Source organism: Pantherophis guttatus, chromosome 2 (assembly GCF_059756535.1).
Source record: "Pantherophis guttatus breed Tessera chromosome 2, ASM5975653v1, whole genome shotgun sequence".
Lineage (NCBI taxonomy): Eukaryota > Metazoa > Chordata > Lepidosauria > Squamata > Colubridae > Pantherophis > Pantherophis guttatus.
In genome coordinates, this window is record NC_142064.1 from 125,909,300 (window position 1) to 125,929,638 (window position 20,339).

At 38.2% G+C, this 20,339-nt stretch overlaps 1 long non-coding RNA gene across 1 annotated transcript; it reads right to left on the bottom strand.

Annotated features, from left to right (window-relative positions):
* Positions 1 to 3,141: 3,141 nt before the first annotated feature.
* LOC132710877 (uncharacterized) lies at positions 3,142 to 13,394 on the bottom strand. Its single transcript, XR_009621606.2, has 2 exons — positions 13,329 to 13,394; positions 3,142 to 3,691 (listed from the first exon to the last, which is right to left on the bottom strand). It is a non-coding gene; the product is annotated as an uncharacterized LOC132710877 (long non-coding RNA).
* Positions 13,395 to 20,339: the final 6,945 nt, after the last annotated feature.

Here is a 20,339-nt window from a genome sequence, read left to right on the forward strand (position 1 = left end):
TAGAAGAAGCTCAAGACTTTACAAAAGCAAAGCAATTGTCAGGGCCTTGGGAAGGCTCTATTTGTCAACTAATAATGCCACAAGCTTCCCTTAATCCCTGTGGAAAAATTTCTATAGACCTTTGTGCCTTCGTGCAGATTAACAGGGTATTTTCCCCACCGTAAATCAATATATCAGAAACAGTAAATAGGCAGTTCTCAAGGGAGCAGAAAAATAAGATAAACTGTATGAGAGCCGCTGTTGTTTTTTAAGCTCCTTTCATGAATCACTTATATATAGCATCAGGAAACAGTTCTTTCAGGATATTTCAGGAGCCAAACTGGAAGTTCCTGAAGTCAGTAGTATTCAAAGTGCAAAAGTTTATAGGTTCTTGCTGCAGATAAGGGAGTAATTCAATTGTCTTAACTTTTTATTGGCTTTCATCTGTACTTTTTAATGGCCAGAAAGCTTTGCATGCAATAGCAGCCTCCCTTCTTTCACACTGAATTAATACGTTGGTTCAAAACCTGAGAATCAAGATTTGCCTTCACACGTCATATAAGTCACATCAGTTATATACTATGAAGCTATGATTTATTTGAGTTAAACATGTTATATGTACATACGGTTGTTTTGTTAACCTTCTTTAGGATTTAGCATGTCATGTGAAACAAGCTCTGTAGTTCGTTAATGCGGCCAATTTTTTTTTATCATTGGAGCTTTGTCACTTAATCAGAGGTTCTGAGATTTTTTTTTTAAGCTAACAAATTTTGAAAGCTGAAGAAACGTTCTGATCTAATCCGATATCTTCCTTTGAACAGCAACCAGCGAGAGATGCTGGACACCATACAAAACAAATTTTAAGGCTGGCAGAAGAAAACAGAGGCAGAACCATTTCACCCGCAGTCCAGAAAAGAATGAAAAGAGTTTTGAGAACTTTTAAAATTTTTATATGAATAGAAACTGTAACAAATGTCTTGCATTGAATCCCAATATCTATATCTATCGAAGCAAGAAAGTGTGTTCATACAAAGAAGCCGAATTGTATTCATGTAGTATTCCAGAACTTAAATCCAGGCAGCCTAATTTGGCGTTATGCAAATTAAACCTATTTGCATCTTTTAAATCTTTTTTTAAAAACTCAGGGCAATAATAAAATCACAACAAAAACATAAGTCAATGCCTGAAATAATTAAAATCTCTCGTAAACAAAAATACAGTTTTGTTTTGTAAAATGGAATAGTGGTCAAGTTTTGAGATGGAACATATTTTTGCATAACAGAGTACGGAGAGGAGAGGAGAAGGAGAAGCTGCTTTTCCCCTATAGTGTAAGGGAGCCTGAGTGGCGTAGGAGGCTAATGCCTCCTACTAAGGCAGCATATAACATCCAGCTGCCTGCAATTACTGCAAGTTCAATTCTCACCAGGCTCAAGGTCAACTCAGCCTTCCATCCTTTCTAAGATGGGTAAAATGAGGACCCGGTTTGTGGGGGCAATAAGCTGACTTTGTATAAAATATACAAAAGTATGAAGGCTATTGCTTAACGCATTGTAAGCCGCCCTGAGTCTCCGGAGAAGGGCGGCATATACAAATAAGTAAGTAAGTAAGTAAGTAAGTAAGTAAGTAAGTAAGTAAGTAAGTAAGTAAATAAATAAATTTCCCAGAAGATGCTGTCACACGAAAATCAGCTAATGATCTTGGTTGAGACATTTAGAATTTAAAAATTCACCTTGAGATTAACTTAAATGCCATCACTCTGATTCTGGGATAATTGGGAGTAAATTATTAATACCTCCAGCATAAAAAATGAATGGCCATCACAAAATGTGCACGTGAATGTGCCTTGTAAGTTAGTGATTGCAAGCAAGAAGCATGGCAGGGGGTTACATACAGTTAGCATGAACTCCCTGTAAAATCCTACTCAAATGTGTACGGCACCTTAGGATTCATCCAAGGGCTTCCCTGCGTGGCTGAGCAGTCTCTGAGGCAAGGTATCGCCTCTCTCCCAAGAGAGTGAAGGGAAAGCAGATGTCATTAGTGAATGCTCTCTCTGTGCTTCTCATTTAAGCGTGTGACCTTGCAATTTCTCAAATAGGATGAGAATCCTCTTCTGCAATGAGAATACACTTTGTGAACATCCAGTATGGAGAAGACAGCCATTTGAGATCCATTCTGTGCGAGTAACGCTTTTTGACTATTGAGGACAGTGCTGTCTAGGAATAATAGAGTTGGAAGGGAACTTGGAGGTCTTTTAGTCCAACCCCCTGCTCTGGCAGGAAACCCTAGACAAACGGTTGTTCAATCCTTTCTTTAAAACTTCCAGTGTTGGAGCACCCACAACTTCTGGAGGCAAGTCGTTCCGCTGATTAATTGTTCTGTCAGGAAATTTCTCCTTAAGTTCTAGGTAGCTTCTCTCCTAGGAGACTCCCTGGTTTGACATATCCCTCTCTTTCGTTCATTATTGTCCTCCTGCCCTCTCAATCTAGTAGTACGGGTACTATTCTTCCTTATTTGCATGCTTTCTGGGTGTTGGGGATTATAATATTGGCATAACTCTTAGGGAAATGTGGCCACAAGCCATCTGCTTTTCTCCTAAACCTGCCTACCTGTTTCTGCTTTTCCCATTCTCACCTCTTCCTCAGCCTCCACAAGAGCCTCTCTTCCTTTATCCATCTCCTGCCCCAGCTCCTTCTCCAGCACTTCTCTCTCTCTCTCTCTCTTTGCCTCTTTATACACTTTCCCTGCTTGCATCTAGACATTTTATTTACTACTTTGCAGCAACTGCCGCCTCTCCAGAAAACACACATTCCTGGACCTCATTTGCTTATCATTTGATGACAGCTGTCACAAGCACTGCTTCTGTCTCTTCTGGCTTCACACCGGCCCTTCCTATACTTTTTCAGGCCTTGCCACTGATTCCGACTCGTTTCCTCCTCCCTTTTCTTCTCCTTGAATCACTAGGAAAGCCATTCACTTGCTAGTGATGTTTTTCTTTCTAATGCATGGCACTGAAGTACACTTTTTTAAAAAAATCCTGGTAGAAATGGGCTTTGATTAAAAAAAAAAAAGCATCAAATTTCAGCTTCACCCAGGTGTCTGGATCCTAGGGCAATCCTACATCATTGTCCTTTACAAAAAATTCAAAAGAAATTAACACCAAAGTTTCACTTTTTAAAGTGTTTTTCATTGCAAAATTATTAACAGCCTGTTTAGCAGGACTTTTACGTTGTTTCAAATTGGTTGACCCTAAGCAGGTTTCAAGAGGTGAAAAACAGTCAACAGCATAAAAGCAATATAAAGAACACTATCCTTGTGATTACGACGTTTCACTTCTCATCAGCACCTTTGGGACAACCATGACCTGGATGATTGAGGAGCTCCATAAACTTCACCCCAAAGTGGAAGTTGGAGACTGGGCAATAGTTGATTAATATGGCCAGATCCAGGGACAGTCTTTTAAGGAAGGATCATTCCAGTGTTTCTCTTAAGGATGCTGACATCCTTAGGATCCCTCTCTCAGATCAGCACATTTCCTACTGTCTGCATTCATATCCTCCTCCTCTTCATGACAACTCATACCAGTTACCTGAAGTAGGAATCAACTGGCAGAGTTTGCCTCACAAAAGTCCTAGTATTAGTAGCAACAGCAGGAGCAGTAGTGACAGTAGTAGTTGTAACAGTAGTAAAAGCAGTACTTTTGTTTTTCATTTGCCTGTAATACAGACTTGGAGACCAAAATTACAGCATATACCATCACAGTTTGATATAATCACACACTACATTCCAATTTAAAGTCACAGCTTAAAATAGCCTTAAAAGCTATAGAACAAGAGAGTGTCCTGACCAGGGCCGGATTTAGATGAAAAGAGGCCCTAGGCTATTCCACTTATGAGGCCCTTTCACCAGTGGTGGGATTCAATTTTTTTAACAACTGGTTCTGTGGGCGTGGCTTAGTTGGGGGTGTGGCTTGGCAATCATGTGACTGGGTGGGCGTGGCTAGCTCATCATGTGACCAGGTGGGTGTGGCTATGTGCATAAACTTTTTTCAGAGGGCTGAAAAAAGTCATTTCTGACTGGGCCTCGCACTTTTGACCGGTCCTCACACTTATGACCATCCTCACATTTATGCCCGTGCAGCTTTCTTAACAACCATGTCACTCATTTCACAACTGCTTCTCTTCACCATGGTGACAAGATAGGGGAAAAACGTAAAATGTGAGGACAGTCGTAAGTTCGAGGCCTGGTCAAAAGTGCGAGGACCAGTCAAAAATAACTTTTTCAGCCCTCTGAGTAGTCCATATGCACAAAAGGACTACCCAGAGGGCAGAAAAGAGTCATTTCTGACTGGGCCTCGCACTTTTGACCAGTCCTCACACTTATGACCATTCTCACATTTATGCCCATGCAGCTTTCTTAACAACCATGTCACTCATTTCACAACTGCTTCTCTTCACCATGGTGACAAGATAGGGGAAAAACGTAAAATGTGAGGACAGTCGTAAGTTCGAGGCCTGGTCAAAAGTGCGAGGACCAGTCAGAAATAACTTTTTCAGCCCTCTGAGTAGTCCATATGCATAAAAGGATACAGCAATAGAGAGGGATGAAGGAAGGGAAGGGAAATTAGAGTAGGAGGGAGGGTAAGAGAGGGAGGAAGAGAGGAGGAGAAGGAGAAAGGAAGAGGAAGTAGGGAGGAGAAGAAGAGGGGGAGGAAGAGAAAGTAAGAAGGAAAGAAAAGAGACAGGTGGTAGGTTTGAGGAGAAAGATTGCTGTACAATAAAAAAGATGAAAGGGAAGAAAGCCAACCCCAAGCAAATATAAAGATATTAAATTATTGAATTGTTAAACTTTAAAGAATAAAAGAGAACAAATATGAATAAATAACAATAATTAGAAACACACATACAAACATACAATGTATTTTCTTTGAACAGAGTATTTGGCCGGTTCACAAATTTAAACAGTGTTTAGTCATTTCAATTAAATTTACAATTTCTGTATTTCCTTTTTGCCATATTTATTCATCTATTTTTGTAAAAAACCAATATTACCCTTCATCCTCATCTCTAATCTTAATCAAATTCAATTTTTCCCTTCTATTCTATATTATACCCCTTCCCATTGTCATCTATTTTTATATCCATCCTCACATTGGTTAATTATGTAATATTAGTTGTTTAATATAAATTCAACATTTTAATATAAATCAATTAGTTATATAACTACCTTTTTGTATATTAATCAATATGAACATGAATATTCCAATTATTTCCATGCAATCCAATTTCTTACAAATCCATTAATTATATTTACCAATAATAATAAACCAAATAATTTCCCCCATATATTCCTCCAAACCACAACTTAACCATTTCTGCTTTCAGAAATATACAATTAATAGTATCTCAATTATTACAATTCCCTAGTAGTTAAATAGAGCTTTTTTTCTTTTGTGTTTTAAAATTCTGAACTCTCCTCTTTTTCCCTAAATTGTTTGCACCTACCTTTTTTGGTGAGGAAAAAGAAAAGAATTCTGCCTGCCTAATTTTCCAACCTTGCAGCAAGAGCAAAGCAGTTTCAGTTTCGTTTCTTTGCAAGGAAGCAGAAGAGCCCTGAGCAAAACAGCCGAGACAAATCAGCTGAGAGCCGGGAGGCCAATTAGTCTCTGCTGAAGCTCCGGGGGCCAATAAAATTACAAAAAAAACACCAAACCCTTTGCTAAATTGCTGGCTCGCCCGCCCCTCGCCCACCACTATTTATTGGCAATAAATAGTGGTGCGGAGGGGCGGGGCAAGCCAGCAATTTAGCAAAGGGTTCGGCTGCACCACTGGCTATAGGGCGGCCCTGCGGCAAGAATTTGAAGGTTTTTTTCCCTCTAGCCATCGGAGGCAGCTGTGTAGGCCCCTCTTGATCTTGAGGCCCTAGGCTGAAGCCTAGTTAGCCTATAGGAAAATCCGGCCCTGGTCCTGACCTACTGTATTTGGCACACAATTGACTGTATTTCATATTGAAGAGCTGAAGTCTAAAACTGAATGCAGGTATCCAACCTAGCTGAAAACAAATCATTCCTAATTTGTTATTGTTTAGGAACATTTTTCACCAAATAAAAAAAAAAGTGGTTTAGAATGTGGCTTGAAAGTATACTCAGAATCCAGGTTCTATTTGAGCACCAGACCCAACTTCTCTGCTTAATTTCATATTTATTTATTTCATTTCCTTCACTGTCTCTTTTTAATTGTACCCTACGCATTGTTTCTTGCCTCATCTAGTCTCTTATCTCAGCTATTCTTTCTGTTAGATATAAATGCCTCTTTCCCTACTCTGTAAATAATGTATATAAGGAATATCAAGGGTTAACTGACTCTCTGACTTATAATGTATTCATGACTCATCACTTGTACATATAGCTCCACCCATTGTGTATATAAGAAGCTGATCACCACTTTTACCTTGCTTCTATCTGTAAATATTCAGTGAATATAGAATGCCATCTGTGATTAAACAGAGCTTTATTTGAATATATAATTCTTATCTTAATTATTGAGTCTGATCCTGAAAATATTGCAACAATCTGGTAGCAGAGGATGGTTTGATAGACTCAATAAGGACTCGATAATGCCAAAAAGAGATAGACCCAACACCAGAGCATACAGTAAAGAGATGGAAGAAGATTCAGAAATAATAGATGAATCCACAAACGCTATTTCAAATGAACCTGAAGAATATACTACAGAAGATGAAGAAATAATAAATGAAGATGATGAACAAAGCGAAGTAGAAAACAACGAACTCAGGTCAGAAATATTAAAGATATTGAAAAGTCAAAAGAGTGATGAAAATCTCATCGCGAAACTCCAAGATGTAATAAAGAACAACGGAGCAGCGAAAGAGAAACACATCACCAATAAAAAGACTAAAGACCCAAAAACAGTAAGTGCTGAATTTGTAGACAAAAATACAACGAAGAGGGAGAACAGCGGTCCCGCGCGAAATTTTGAATGGCGGCCATCTTCATTGCAACTGACTCCCATAATGGATGAAGCTGAGCCAATCAGAAAGCCAGATTCAAAATGTCTGGCGCGAAAAACTCTGCACGACATGAAAAATGAGAAAGAAAAATCGCACACCTCTGAAGAATCAGAGACGGAAAATGAAGAAGACTCAATAAATTTACAAATAGAGTCTGCCATGAAAACGCTGTTTGCTGCATTTGGACCGAAATTAAAGATATCCAGAAAGTCACCGGAGAAGCAAGCAAGCAAACCAGCAAATCGAAGACTGCCTAACACTACCCAGAACTCGAGGACAGCGACGCCCGAGCCCAGAGAACCTTGCCGATTCTACCCCACTCCGAAATCTGAAGCAAGCGACATTATCCGGGAGAGAAAGAGAGAAACGATCGCTGCAAGCAAAACACCAAAGACTGAGCCTGAGACCGAATCGTCTGAGGAAGAGCCGAACGATCGGGCGGCGATGGAGAGAACCTTCTACGACGAAGCCACGAGCAAAATGAGAACTGCGCATGCGCGAAAACTCGAAGACAGCCCGGGAAGATTTGAATTTCTGGAAGAGCCACACAGACTTGTTGCTGACATCCCCACACCTTTCTGCAACTTTAGACATTTACAAGATCACGGACTGCCTCAAGTTGTGAGTAACGGTCAAAACAATATAGGGAACTTGCCCAGCGATTTTCCAAAATTGAAGGTGGATGGAAATAACCTGCAAGAATGGTATCAACAGCTTCAGGTTATTTTCATGAAAGAGAATCTGCTATTTTTCATTACCAATCCCCCAAGAAGACCTTGGGCTTTAAAGATAGATAACCTACACCATAGAGCCTTTTTTATAATAATAGCTAGTATATCTCCTGCAATGTATTATAGCATCAAATCAAATTTGACTGTCTCAGAAATCATTCAATATATGTTTAATTTGTTTCACAGCAACAGTGTAGCCACTACAACAAGGATGTCTAAAGATTTCTTTTCATCCAGAGTAAAACCAGGGGTTTCTATAAGTGAACATTTAATATATTTAAACAGAGTAAGAGCTGAACTGCAGTTAAGAGGGGAAGTAATCTCTGACCAAACAATGAAAAGTGTTATTATCAATTCACTTGATTCATCATGGGACAATTTTATGTCACATTTAGATACCATTAACCTAGGATATCTATCAATAGAAAATTTATCCAATAAATTGATAACTGAGGATAACTACAGAAAAAGTCGCTCTAATAATCATACGGAACATAGAACTCTCAGGAAAGTAGCTTTCCAAGACAGACATAATGAATCATATAGATGTCATAATTGTGGATCCAGAGAACACAATAGAAGAGATTGTCCCAGATTTTCAAGAGAAAGGCGTAGACCAGAATACACAAACAGATATAATTATAGGCAATCTTCTGTAGACAGACACAGATATAGAAGCCCACCAAACCACAGAGAAAATAGAGGGGGCGGAGAAAATTCAAGAGATAGAAAATCTGGTTCACTAAATGGATTAAATAGACATGACAATACAAAAACAATGCGAAATGATAACAATAATTGGCTTATAGATTCTGGGGCCACAAATCACACCACCAATAATAAAAGTATATTGTCTTCTTTCACAGAAGATAAGTTTATAATAAAAGTAGCTAACCAAGAAAAGGTTCAAGTATTAGGCAAAGGAAATGTAACTTTACCTGGTTTAGGAGAAATAGAGGGGGTATTGCTAGTACCCAAAATACCACATAATATATTGAGTGCTTTAAAACTTAGCAGAGAATCTAACATTAATATTACTTTCTCAAAGGGAGAAGCAATCCTTGAGAAAAATAAATGCAACATAGGTACTGTAATGATTAAAGGGGGACTACCTTACTTCATAGCAAAGGAAGAATGGTTACATAATGTTAATTCAAATGTTGAAGAATGTATAGAAACTGATGATGAAAATGTCAGCAATAGTGACAATGATGATTGTAAAATAACCCATGATCATAATGATACACATAATTTAAAAAAACCAAAAATAGGAAAGCCTATTCATGATGAATGTGCTCATATATTGCACAGAAAGTTAGGACATGCCAGTTTTCCTGTAGTACAAAAAATGACTGAACACGCAGAAGGTATCAAAATAAAAAATTGTGAAAACTATTTAGAATGCTCAGTATGTAAATCTACAAAGCTGAAAACTAGTTCCAAACCAAAAAAATCTACTAGAACAACCAATAAAGTTTTTGACTTAGTACACATGGATCTAGTAGGACCGCTTACCCCATCAATCACATATAAGAAACGTTATTTTTTAACAATAGTGGATGATTATAGCCGCTATGGTTTTGTTTACACATTAAAACATAAAGATGAGACCTTTCAAAAATTTAAGGAATTTTATAAACGCATAGAGACACAACACAATATTAAAATAAAACAGATCATGACAGATAGAGGATGTGAATTCATGTCTCAAGAATTCTCTCAATGGTTAAAGGATAGAGGAATGCTACATTACACTTCCAGTCCATTTTCAGCATTCCAGAACGGAATTGCAGAAAGAAAGAATTCCACATTACAAACCATGATTAGATGTACATTAGAGGATGCTGGTTTAGGCAAACATTTTTGGTCAGAAGCCCTACACTATTCAAATTATACACAAAACAGGACATGGTCCAGCATCATAAATAAAACACCATACGAGGTGATGTATAATAGAAAACCAAAATTGGCACACATGCATATCTTTGGGGTCACCGCAGATGTACACATACCTAAACAATTGAGAAGGAAGGGAGAAAATGTGTCCAGAAGGCTTAAATTTATGGGATATGAAACTGGCACAAAAGGATATAGGTTCATTGATAGTAATAATAAGTTTATAGTTTCCAGATCAGCCGTGTTCCATGAACAGGCCAACTGGTCTAAATTACACCTTAATGAAATATTCCCAAACAAACACCTAGAAACAAAACACCATAAAGAAAGAACTGTAAACATACAAAATACTAACAAACATAAGAACAAAACAAAAACATGGACGAATAGCCAACACAAAATAAAAATTGATACATTAACAAAAAAGGAAGCAAGATATATGCATGACAACAATAGTAAACCAGAAAGAACTTTTAGAAGCAACAGAAATAAAATGCCAAACAAATATAAGGATTACATAATGAACATGAATAACGAACAAACAACTCCCAATACATATGATGAAGTTCTAAAACTTCCCCAGGAAGAAAAAGAAAAATGGGAGCTTGCTATGAAAAAAGAAATGGAAAGTTTGCAAGGATTAAATGTGTTTACACCCATAACTGCTCCTAAAGATAAAACTATTATTGGCACCAGGTGGATATATAAAATTAAAAATTTGGAAGGAGGCAATTCATTATATAAAGCTAGGTTAGTTGCTCAAGGCTACGCACAAAAATATCCAGAGGACTATACAGACACTTATTCCCCTACTGTAAGGACCGAGAGTGTCAAAACAGCTTTAGTGGTAGCATCAGCACTCAACCTTGATGTATTCCAATACGATATACAAACTGCGTACTTACACGCAAAATTAGATAAGGAAATATATGTAAGGGCCCCTCATAGTCAATACACTAATAGGAATGAGACTTGGTTGTTAAACAAAAGCTTATATGGATTAAAACAATCCGGTAAAAGATGGTATGATTGTTTAGTGAAAGTACTCAATACCATGGGTTTTAATGCAACCTCTGCTGATAACTGTTTCTTTATCAAAAGGAGTAATGATTGTATTGAATTTGTGTTAATTTACGTAGATGATATATTGTACATTGGTAAACACAAAGAAAAAAGAGAAATGTTTGTAAACAAATTAAATGAACATTTCTCACTAAAATCATTAGGTAAAGTAAACAAATATCTTGGTGTACAGATCAGTAAAACAAAGAAGGGTTTCCAGCTCACACAAAAGGATAAGATTTTAGAACTATTGAACAAATGTAATTTGATGGACGCTAAACCTTGTGATACACCTATGCAAACTGACTTTCTTAGAAATACTAATGAACCATCTTTGGAATTCAAAGATAACACGTTTTATAGGTCAATTATAGGTTCACTCCTTTATATATCTAATTGGACTAGACCAGATATTGCTTTACCACTCAATTTATTATCTAGGTATGTCAGTAAACCAACAATATATCATTGGGAAGCTATCAAAAGAATTTTAAAGTATTTAAAAGGCACAATAGATTTTTGTCTTGTATTAGAACCAAATTGTAACAAGGAACCGAGACTTGTATGTTATGCAGATGCGGATTGGGCAGGAGATACATCTTGCAGAAAAAGTACATCAGGATACATTTTCTTTCTAAATAACTGTCCAATTTATTGGTACACCGGCAAGCAAGAACTAGTAGCTACTTCAACGACTGAAGCAGAATACATTTGTTTGTCTAAAGCTGCAAATAACCTTGTATGGTTTAATGACTTGATCTCTGAAATTTGGAAGAAACCTGCTTTACCTTTCATCATGAATGAAGACAACAAAGCAGCTATTGAAATCTCTAGATCTGATGCTATTGGGCAGAGATCTAGACACATAGATATAAAGTTTAAACATGTGAGACAACTGTCTCACGATGGATTTATAAAAGCTGTGCACTGTGATACTTCAGAACAAATAGCTGATATATTAACAAAGCCTTTGCCCGGTAAACAACATAAATATCTAACTTCCAAACTGCATGTAATGTATAGTCCTGAACAAGAATGTAATTGGTGTCATACAACCAATCGGCATTTAGAGGGGGATTTGTTAGATATAAATGCCTCTTTCCCTACTCTGTAAATAATGTATATAAGGAATATCAAGGGTTAACTGACTCTCTGACTTATAATGTATTCATGACTCATCACTTGTACATATAGCTCCACCCATTGTGTATATAAGAAGCTGATCACCACTTTTACCTTGCTTCTATCTGTAAATATTCAGTGAATATAGAATGCCATCTGTGATTAAACAGAGCTTTATTTGAATATATAATTCTTATCTTAATTATTGAGTCTGATCCTGAAAATATTGCAACACTTTCCCTTCAAAATTTTATTACAGCCTAGCAGTTTCTCCAATCCATGGGGAGGATGCAGTCCCTAGAAGTTACAACTTGGCAGTGTCTTTTGAAGGAGAACTACACTAAGCACCGTCAATAATTAACATGGACATATTCATCACAAGCTGAAACAAATCAAAGCAACCACCTTATGACCATATGTCAATTGTGACCCAAGCCAGTGTAAGCTAGTTACTTGAAAAGTCTGGCTTAGTACATGCTCTTCATTACTAGGAGAAGGCATAAGGGAGGTAGTTGAACATAAGGAAGGAAGATTCAAGACCAGCCTTCTATTACATGAATGGATTGTGTTATAACTTCAAAGGATCTGTGAAGTCGATTCTGCAGTTCTCAAACAAAAATAGTCAAGGGTGACAGGTGAGTTACCTATCAGCTTATTGTTTTCATAGGGATTTTTTCCCCCTTCCTCTTAAGCACTAGCCACAAATTTATAGTGAGAATGAGAATGGGAAACTAGCATATTGTGGGTTTTTTTGTTCTGTTTCCACAAAACAGAATTTGGGAAAGAATTGTCCCAAAGGAAGGTTGCCCATGTTTATTTAAGTCACAACTGGGAGAAAACCATCTTAACACAAACATGAGATCAGGCCAAGGTGGAATTTCATTCCTATGTCCAACAGGTTTAACACTGGATTACAGGAATGTGTTCTATTTGAAGGTGACTATTGTATTAAAATGAATCAGACCCTGCCTTGCTGGGATTAAACCTGCCTGTCACCTATAAACATTTCATAGGGGTCTTCTCAGAGTCTTATGTGCCAGGTGCTGATCCTATGGACTAAATGGTCAGTCTTTTCTATCATTCCCAGCCCCCGCTCCCCCGCTCTGGAATTCACTTCCCCTAGACCCTAGACAGCTTGGCCTATCTCAGGAATTCTGGGAGTGGAAGTCCACAGGTTGTAAAAGAGCCATAATTGCCCACCCCTGCCCTAGATGCATGGGTGTCAAACTTGATCACGTCACGGGCTGGTTCGTGATGTATCCCAATGTTTTTTGCCTTTGTGGAGCTGGGGTAGACTTGGCCTGCGTGTGACATATCCGGCCCATGGCCTACCAGTTTGACAGGCCTGCACCTAGACTAGAGGCTGGTGCAGCACCTTCCCTCTTGTCATTACTCCAAGTGGCTAATACAACCCTGTGCCATCATAATTTTGATCCTAATGAATTACTTAGAGCCATTTGTCTCAGGATGGGTCAAATAATGTTTTTATGTAACTGCCTTATTACCCCTTACCCAATCTTTAGGCTGAAGTGAGTTACAAAACTTGCCAATAAATAAATGCATATAATCTCTACTGAAACTATGACTTAATTCACACTTAACACTATGTGTTAAGTCATAATGTGATCTGTTAGCATGTTGTGGGTGGACCCAGCCAACCAAAGGTTGTGTAGCAAAAGAAGGCTTAATTAATATCTTGAACCCAGACAAAACAGCGTTAACAGAAGTTTGTAGTCCCAGCTACAAGAAATATAAATGATTAATTCTTCATTGTATTTTTTCTTATAATTATGGTTTTAAAATAGTGATTTAAAATGCTTTATGGATGTTTTATTTACCTTACTTGTTTGATTTAGGATTTTAATGATTAGGCAGGATAATTTATAAAAAGTATTATGATGTAACTTTAGAGAGAGGGGTTAAAATAGAATTTACTTATAATTCCTGTGAAGAAGCCACTTCTTTGCATCTTTGTTTTCTATTTTTCTTAAGTTTTTTTTTTTTTGCCTTCTCTTTGCTCTTTTTTATTTATTTATTTATTTATTCATCTTATTTATTTTTGGCTTGGGTTAGGGGAGAAATTTGTACTCCTGTAGACAAAGGTGACTTCTGTGTTTCTCAGACATCAGACATGGCATGCTGCCTAATTGCTGAGCTCCTCATTTCTTTGCAAGTGTCTTAGTCACAATGTGGGTCATAAGAAAAGGCAAAATTCCAAAGAGTCATTTGGGAAATGAAGATCTAACCAACAATGCTGAGCACAGAGTTTTGGTCTGTTTATTTTTATTTTTACAGCCACCTGGCTCCTTGTAAAAAAAAAAAAAATCCTTTAGAAAAAGCATGAGAAACAGCCACTCCTTTCTCGAAAGAAATTTAAGGTTGGATTTTCACAACATAATATGCCATGGTTTAGTGATTAACCCATACCTGACTGGTTTTTCATAACGTTACTAAGCCATAAATAAAGATACACAGTCTTAATGTGTAGTCTTAAACCAAAACAAAATGAATTGCCTTTTGGCTTGGTGTGATGCATGAAAGCAGTTCAAGATTGCTGTTTAAGAAACACTGTTAACCCAGATCAAGAATAGGCTCCTGGTAATCTCCAGATCACCCAGATGGCAATGAATAATGGGAACTGCTCTCCACTTCCCAAGGATTTCATGTTGCCCGCTTGCATCTTCACTTAAACCTAACTGTAGCAAAGAGCTCTTGAGTGGTGTCTTCCCTAAAACACATTGAGAAGCTTGATTGAATTTTTTTTTTTTTAAATCTGTTTGGTAGGCTATTGTCAGTTCAGAAGGATCAGCAGCAGATTTTACAAGGCAGCTACTGTAAGCCTTTTGTCAATTACACCTGCCCACAGTATCAACACATCCTTGCAATCTGTGTTTTCTGCCATTTCACTGCATTATTGCCGTCATTTTCTTCTCAGCCCATGAGTGAGATAGGTGAAAGTCCTTAGCTGTACCAGTGTAATAACAGCATTTCCTGCTCTTATTCTGGCACCTACAATATCACACCAAGAAAAGGATTTACCCAGCACACATTAACAGACACATAGCAGAAATAAAATTGGGGGGGGGGGGGGGGGTAGGTTTTAGAGGAGAGTTCAGAGAATGAAAAGGGAGGGAGGAAACCGACAGGAGATTATTGGGACTTTGTGGGTGTGCCTTTGAGACAGTCTTGATTGACTCCTGGCAATTTCATGGACAAGGCTCTGAAGTTTTCTAGGCAAGATTTTTCAAAACTGGTTTGCCCTTGCCTCCTCTCTAGAGTGATTGGGCCAATCTCACTTCGCTGGTTTTGTATTTAAAATAGGGCTAGAATTCAGTCTCCTAGTTTGTAACCTGGTGCCTTATCCATTATACAAATGCAGAAGAGATAAAACTCACTGGGCAGCTGGTTATTCAATATCAAGATCTCATTGCCCCAAATACATGATGCCCTACTCCTGCCTTGATTAGAGCTGCGCAGATCTTTGAAGGGGTGCTTTCCTTCAGTGGAAGCTGAAGAAATGCCTTTTCAAAACTGCTTTTTGAAACGATGGGGTCCCCTCATGTCTAAAAGCAAACTTTTCATGTTGCTTTGCATTACCTCATCCAACTACCTCTTTCAACAATTTTAATCTCCTGCAAAGGTTTCTGCACATGAATGTTTGCCTTTATTGGAAGTTGTGGGAAGATATTTATACAACACATGTATAAATATTTCTCCTAGTGATTGCAAGAGTTAGAGCAAGGCTGCAAAATGAGCAAAGCACAGGATGAATTCTTTGCTCAGGTACAGTCCATATAAGTTTGAACTTCTGCAGATCCAGAAAGCTCCAATGACTACTAAACTTCCAAAACATCTTTTAACTTCTTTGAAGTAACATGAAGGGACTAGTTTGATTCAAAGAAATTGGAACCTTGTATTTAGAGGAATGGGGCAAGTCAAACAGAGCAGCCCTGATGGTGAAATAAATGATTGTGTCCAGCATATACAGTTGACTAGGACATCCTGTGGTCAAGCCCAAAGTAGAGAGCTTGGTGAATTTAGCAACCTGGCCTGTGCTTCCAGTTTTTTGCACATGGACTGTAGTGCTTATTCCTGGTGTGCTATCTGGGTCAACAATATGGGACCAGAACAGGGGTGAAATCCAGCAGGTTCTGACAGGTTCTGGAGAACCGGTAGTGGAAATTTTGAGCAGTTCGTAGAACCGCAAAATACCACCTCTGGCTGGCCCTAGAGTGGGGTGGGAATGGAGATTTTGCAATATCCTTCACTTGGAGTGGGGTGGGAATGGAAATTTTGCTGTATCCTTTCCCTGCCACGCCCACCAAGCCATGCCCACCAAGCCACACCACGCCTACCAAACCGTGCCAACAGAACTGGTAGTAAAAAAATTTGGATTTCACCACTGGACCAGAACCAGGTCTGATTTTCAGGACTACCAGATCTGTTCATTACCCTATGGATTGGCAAGCAAAGAGACCATGATATAGCCAGAAGGTAAACCCTTCTCTACAATTGAACAGGAAAGAGAAAAACGGTTGCTAAAGAAACTGTTAGAATTTTGCCTGCTTATTGCTTAAGAAAGACACTTTATAAACAAAGGAGAAAGGAAGAGATGTTCAGGAGATAATAGCAGTTGAGGGTTGAGCCCGCAGGGACACTTGCTGATTCAAACACAACCTGTTTGACCTATATGATCCTTCCTGAGCAACCTTGGGCTCCTTCTGATCAGATTGCATTTGTCTTGGGTTTTCACAGCACTTTATGGAGCATGTCAAACCAATTAGAGGGACATTTATGCTAATATCCTTTCAAGTAGGACAAGAGGAACAAGGAAGGCATTGAATTACAGTAGAAGATTGCTGTGAAATAGACATTCAGCAATAAAATAGCTGGTTTATACTTTATACCTGTGGATCTGGTAATTTATGGCTGAAACTGCCTTTTTGTTTAAGAGGAAATAGTATTGTTCTCAATGAGTTGCTCATTCACCTTAAAGCTTGTGAGTGTGTGTGTGTGCGTGCACGCATGTGTGTGTGCATATACAAACAGTATACACACATGCTAGTTGTGCATATAGCATGGTCTAGTGGTTAAGGCACCAGGCTAGCAAGCTGGAGCCTGTGAGTTCTAGTCCCACCTTAGCCACAAAAAACAGTTGAATGACCTACAGTAGAACCAATCACTCTCAGCCTAACTCACCTCACAGGGTTGTTGTGGGGAAATAGGAAGCGGAAGCAGAATTGTATGTTTTAGTCAACTTGGGTCATTTGTAAGTAATAAAGGTGGGATTAAAATAAAATAAATAAACAGTATAACATTGTAGCTTGGTTCCCACAGCATGTTAAGCTAGGATCAAACAAGTCACAGTATGGTTTAGTCTTTAGTGTGTTGTAGAAATCTAAGAAATCTAAGGCTATGCTATCACATAATCCTAAACCAATGCATTTCGATCATGGTTTATCAAGAAAACTATAATGACTTGAGTCACTTATCATGCTAAATCATAACAGATAGTTCACCTCAAACGAATAAGTCATATTATAACTGGGATCTCACAAGCTAAATCCTTGACTGAAAGCTTGCAGCTCTACTTGTTGGTTTTATTTTAACTGAAGAAAATGTGTAAATTCTAAGCTGGGACCTTTATAAATGGGTTTAAGCAGGCCAACCATATCTGGATTGCAAAAACCCATTTGACCAGTAAATGGCAGCAAAATTATGCAGAAAGCTCTAATTCTCCGCTGCTATCTCGTGGTCATGCATATTTTTGCAGCCCCACATAGTGTAGGCTATGACCAATACTGCTGTTGTTTCTATATTTAGAAAACTGACAAAATGTTATACAAAACCTTTGTGTACTGATTTGCAATTAGCACAGCCTGACAGTTGCAGCATCCCCATGGTCACATGATCAAAATTCAGATGCTTGGCAATTGACTCATATTTATGACGATTGCAGTGCCCCGGGGTCAGCTGATCACCTTTTGCAATCTTCTGACAAGCAAAAATCAATGGTGAAGATTAACTTAACAACCATGTTACTAACTTAACAACTGTGGCAAGAAAAGTCGTAAAATGGGGCAAACTCACTTAACAAATGTTTCACATAGCAACATAAACTTTGGGCCCAATTGTGCTCATAACTTGAGGACTGCCTATACATCTGGAAGATATTACATTGGGAAACAGTGATATAAAGAAAATGTAATGATTCTACTAAATAACCCTAATCCATAAAAATCTTTGACAAAGGGCAAAACAAGAAAAAAAATACCACTCAATAAGAAAAAAAAAATGTAACAAAAGTAAAGCTGTTTTTAATCACAGTTATGTGTACCTTTTGCAAACTATAGATAAGAATCTCATTCTTTGTATAAATCATGGAAAGGCCAGCTATTGCCTAAATGTTCAGGACAAATCAGGCAGAATGATGGCTGATACAAAGCTTGACAACAAAGAATGTGACACAGAAAGATTTTTATTATGCAACATGTTGACAGAAACTGTCTAAATTTAATCACCAGCAGACACCGCAATCAGAGGACTTAATTTCAAGACATATTTGCCAATCAATTTCTATTCTCCCATATTGTTGACTTGCAGGCTCTCAACAACCCTACTCAGCAAGTGATGTCGGGTTTCCAGTTTAACATCTGGTTCCCCTTCCCTGCTCCCCCCTCCAAAAAAGAAAATTCAATACCCAAGACCATTATGTATTGTACTAGTCTTAATGACAACACAAGTTTTAATGTTCTTAATCATGTTTCATCTGCCCCTTGAATATGTTTTAAGAAAGTTATTGCAAATAATTCTCTGGGGCCTCTAAACTAACTGAATTTTTCCTTATGCACTTATAAATTCAATGGAACTGAACTATTTTCAGGATTAGGGGAAGAAATCTAGTTCCAAATTTTCTAGAAATTCATACAAGCTCTAACTGGACAAAAACTACGAAAAGCCTCAATTTGTCCCATTTATGGAATAAAGGAAACAAGAAAAGTTGGTTTAAGGGACTATTCAGTTAAATGTATCCCACCCAGGAGAATTAATTGAAAAAACTTTATTAAAAATGCAGAGGTTGCATGTAATTTCTGAGCAGAGAGGAAAGTGTTTTCTAAAAATTTGTTTTCTAATCCCCTTTTCCTATTTCATTTTTCATAGGAAAAATTGACTCTGGTGAGTATATTCTAATCTGCCACAATCTGCCCAAATTTCCCTATCCAAATCATTAACAATTCCTTGTCCCAACCAAGGCCTCTCAACTTAAAAACTTTTTGAGAGAATAAATCTTCTTATCTAATTCAATATGAGTGCTATCCATGGAAAGTCCACCATTTAGCTTATTTAGGGATTGAGGCCATGTGTTCTTCATTTCAGCATTCTTTTAAACCAAAATGATTGGTCATTGCTACAGCTTGTGATCTCAAATTCCATAGTTAAATTATTGTGCATTGTATAAAGAGATGCTTCTCTTTTGTCCTGATTCTTGTCAGGCCCAAGGAACCAAAAAGGACACAAGGAGTTGCTTTTAAGTAGCTTCCTTATTGTTGCTTCCCTGTAGACAGAAATTTTGCCAGATTGAAGCACTTACCTGCGTAACAATAGATATATCCTGAGAAGTGCTAGGGGTTTGCTCCAGTAATGAAATCCAATTTTTTTTACTACTGGTTCTATGGGTGTGGTTTGATGGGCGTGGTGTGGCTTGGTGGGTGTGGCTTGGTGGGCATGGCAGGGGAAGAATACTGCAAAATTCCCATTCCCTCCCCACTCCTGGGGGAAGGATATTGCAAAATCTCCATTCCCACCTCTCTCTGGGGCCAGCCAGAGGTAGTATTTGCCGGTTCTCTGAACTGCTCAAAATTTCTTCTACCGGTTCTCCAGAACCTGTCAGAATCTGCTGAATTTCACCCCTGGTTTGCTCTCTTTATACATACCAAAGAATCCAAGCTTCTTTATCTCTTTACTTGCTGGGAAAGAGCCCCTTCATCCTGCAACTCTGGTTCACATTCCATCACAATTGTCCCACTATCACACAGCTTCGTTGGATGATTCTCAATGAGCAGGTGGCAACCATGGCCAGTAGATCGGTTGCACCACTGCATTAGTGAATCAAGGTTGCCAATTGTTGGATCAGGAAGCCCTCACTCATGCCTTCATCATTTCTCAGTTGAACTGGTGCAATGAGCTTTACATGGGACTGTCCTTGAAGATTATCCAGAATCTGCAATACATCCAGTGTGGGTAGTTATGGACGTACCTCAGGATGCTCATATAACATATCTACTATGCATGCTGAACTGGTTCCTAGTTGCAATCCAAGTGGAATGGTCATCACTGCTAAAGCCCTGTATGGCTCATGATCAGGTTATTTGCAGAACTCCTCTCTCTCTGTTTCTGCCTGTCCCACATACTGCAATATAGTGAGCTTTGATTAAAGGCAGAAACATGTTATTGACTCTTCTTAAAACATGGTGACCTGTTTTTATGGTGTATCCCAGCCCGAGTTATATTTTTGGGAAGTGG